This window comes from Chroicocephalus ridibundus, chromosome 4 (genome assembly GCF_963924245.1).
Source record: "Chroicocephalus ridibundus chromosome 4, bChrRid1.1, whole genome shotgun sequence".
NCBI lineage: Eukaryota > Metazoa > Chordata > Aves > Charadriiformes > Laridae > Chroicocephalus > Chroicocephalus ridibundus.
In genome coordinates, this window is record NC_086287.1 from 58,601,096 (window position 1) to 58,604,561 (window position 3,466).

At 45.8% G+C, this 3,466-nt stretch overlaps 1 protein-coding gene across 1 annotated transcript in view; it reads right to left on the bottom strand.

Moving 5' to 3' along the window:
* Nucleotides 1-3,466, bottom strand: part of DEGS2 (delta 4-desaturase, sphingolipid 2) — a 36,664-nt gene that overhangs the window by 31,455 nt on the left and 1,743 nt on the right. The gene's annotated exons all lie outside the window — the stretch shown is intronic.

Sequence of the window (3,466 nt, forward strand, 5' to 3'; positions counted from 1 at the left end):
AACTACAACTGTACAGAGATACTATACTGTTTTGTGCTGGCTTTGCAGCTGTTCTCTCTTTGAATCCTGAGGTTTCCCCCTGCCCACCCACCTACTGAAGAAAGGCAGGCACGTGAGCTGGTTAAAGCCAAAAGAAAGAAAAGCCATGAGGATGGCAGAAGCTGCGTTGGTCCAGAGAATACTCATGCGGTTTTGCTGTCTCGGTTAGATATGCTCAGGACTTGAAACTACAACCAGGAATTTTGCAGTGCCAAGAAAGGAGAGCAGAGAAAAAGCAATGCTGGTGGGAATGTGCATGTGAAAAATTAAAAACTGGCTCCTGCAGACTGATGGTGGACTCCAGTTTACTACAGCAGATTTTAAGGAAGGAACCAGAAAAAAACCAAAACCGCCGAGTCTGAGGCACCTAGAGCTTGTAGAGCTTGTAAAGAATACGTATTCTTAAAAACTTATTCATTACGGATGCCTAAAAATAGCTTTTATTTCCAATGAAAGGCTTTATTTTTTTTTTAATTAAGGTTTTTTTCCCCCCTAACTTTTTAACTGTGGCTAAGAAACAAGCTGGAGTTCTGAGGATGGGGAGAAAAATGGGGTGCGTAGGGCAGGAGGATAAGAGATTATCCAGGGAGTAACTTCTGCTGCTATTTGGGCAGAGGACAAAGTTTTCTTTTAAACACCTTTTCACTGGGCAGCTTTCACATCTTCATTTTTGCTTGTTTCTGTGTTTTTTTCTCGTCAAGCAGTTGGAAAAATGATGTATGTCTATTCCTTGCGGTTAATAATCATCTCTCTCAGGATGAAGAGAACTGTATAATGGATAAAACACAGAGCTGATGAAGAATATTTGTATTGTGTAACATTTCACACTGGAAAATATTGAATTGTGAATGTTGCAGCAAAACATTAAAACATCGGCTTTAAGCCAAAATATGGGAAAAAGTAGAAGACACTTGCAATATTCAAAATAAGGTGGTTCTGATGCTTACAAACTTTAAAGTGCATTTTCTGTCCAAAATTATATACTTGTTTGCAATAAAAACACAAAAATGAAAAGGGGTTGTACAAAATTGTTAAACTATTATCATTGACCCGGACCAAAAAAATTATATTGATAAACAAGAGAGACTCATGACTTTGTTCCTATATTTGACAAAGCTCATTTATGCTAACACCAAAAAAACCCTTGACCCAAAATAACCAGTTCAGGGCCAAATCCCACTTGCTCTGAAGCCAATGTCAGCTCTGGTGAGAATTCAAGAGCAAGCCTGAGTGCCTGTCTAAGATGTAGGTGACATTAATATTTTGTCTATGCAAGCATAGAATAAAAAGTATAAGTGAACTGTGCATTTTTCCTAAAAAAAAAAAAAAAAAAACCTACCTCCATAAGAAACCACCGTTTTTTATTACATTTAACTTTTACTGGGAGAAAAGGGAGACTTCATCCTAATTTTGAAATATTCTGATTTTTAAAAGTTACAGGCACTATTTTTCCCACACTGTTAACATTTGCTCTTCTAACTATAGACAGAGGGGCAGAATTTATATGTAACGGCCTGGAAATCTCTCTCCGGGATCTAAAAATAGCCTTTCAGTTTATGAGAATTTTGCAATGATAAACTACATTTTGTAGCTGGTTAAAATGGGAGTGCTGAGTGTGACTGGAGAGAAGGAACTCCCAGACCTCCACAAGTTAAGTAAATTTGTTGCTATTTCTAATACTTATAGGAAAGTATTTCCTAATCTCATCATTAGCCCACAGCTCAGTATTGCTGTCTTGAGACTTGGACTAGACTAACTCTGAGAACACTTCAGTGCTGAGGTAGAAGAAGAAAGCATTTATTCGCAGGAATCTTTTATCAGTTTTTATATCATGGCAATTTGGGATACAAGGAAGCAAAGCAGTGGTGTAGTGAGAAGGGAAGATAGAAAATGGAATGTATACTTGCAGCAGCCTCGTAAATACTTAAGAGGCAAATCTGTACTTGTAGTTAATAGCAGCTTAACATACAAGGGGAAGGAAAGGTTGTGTTAGCAGAAAAAAGAAGGAATGAGGAACAGGAGATGATCTTGCCAGGAGTACTGAAGGCCTATGAGGCTTTAACTTGTTTTAAAATCCTTACATTCTGTCGCATTTAATTTATTTCATATAAACCAAAACCAACTTTCTTTTTTTTTTTTCAGATTTAAATGCTTGCAGAGCTACCAGGACATTAATCTTTGACTGAAGATAATATACAGCCCTTTTGAAGGCCTTTTCATCACTACCTTTTGAGAACACGTCACAATGAGATCTTAGGAGCCCCAGCCCATGGCTCTGCGTCTCCTTCTTGTAAATGCTTTTGCATCTGCTTCTTCATATCAAGATAAATGCGTGCAAAATGCTAACGAGTGGTATTTTTCCCTCTGCGGGGTAAGGAAGGGATGTCCTGTGGCAGTTGGCAGAAGGGGAAGTAAGCGGAGCGTGGCTGGAGCAGAAAGCTGCCGCATTTGCAGAGCACGTACTGTTTTGTTGGTGTTTGAGGGGTTTTGGTGAGCAACGGAATGATGTGTTAATAATTAAAGCAAACAACTACACTTGGTAATTGCATCTTAAATGAAGGGGATCACTTCACCTACTGGAATTTCGTGCAGTGATTGAATTTCAATGTTATTACTTATTTTAAACTCTGCTTCTGGGTAACTGAGTTCAGCGACCTGGCTACCGATCTCTGCCACAGGCGAGGAGCCAACGCTCCGGAAAGCCAGCGGCTGGTCCGCGTCCGGCTTTGAGCCAAGGCCTGTGGGAAAGCACTGTGATCTACACAATATATAAATATGTAACATATAAAATTGACCCCAGAAAAAGGGAGGAGAAAGAAAAATCCCTAAGCACCAATAGCAGTTCGACTGTACAATTCAAACAAGCCGACCCTGCCGACAGCCCCCTCCGGCGATTGCATCGCTGGGGCCCGCCCGCCCCGCAGCGGGACCCCGCCGACAGCCCTCGGCGGCCGGGGCAGGGCTGGGCCCCGGTTCGGCTGCTCAGCTGGCCGTGGGGCGAGCTCTCCCGGCTGGGAAGCGCCCGGGAGCGGCCGTTGCTGCCGGTCTGCGTTTCAGGCGCGAAGCCCCCTCAGCGCTGACAGGGCCGCGCGCCGGCCTTTAACGGCCGGGCTGCTGTGGCGCCCCCTGCCGGTAGCTCGGGGAGCCACCGCCGGCTGAGGCCAGGACGGCTCGGCGGGGCGGTGCTTCCGCGCGGGGCGGGGCGAGGGAGGGGCGGGGCGGCTGAGGGAGACGGCCGCCGGCCGATTGGCTGCTCAGCGCCGGGAGGCGCTCCCGGCGGCCGCAGCGCCCTGTGATAGGCCGGCGGCGGTAAGTGTGGGCGGGCCGCTGCGGCACGGCGCGCCCCTACAGGCTACGGGGTGAGGCGTAGGGCGCGGCGCGCGACGCCATTGGCCGTTTGGCGGCGGCGGGGGGCGGGCCCCGGCGG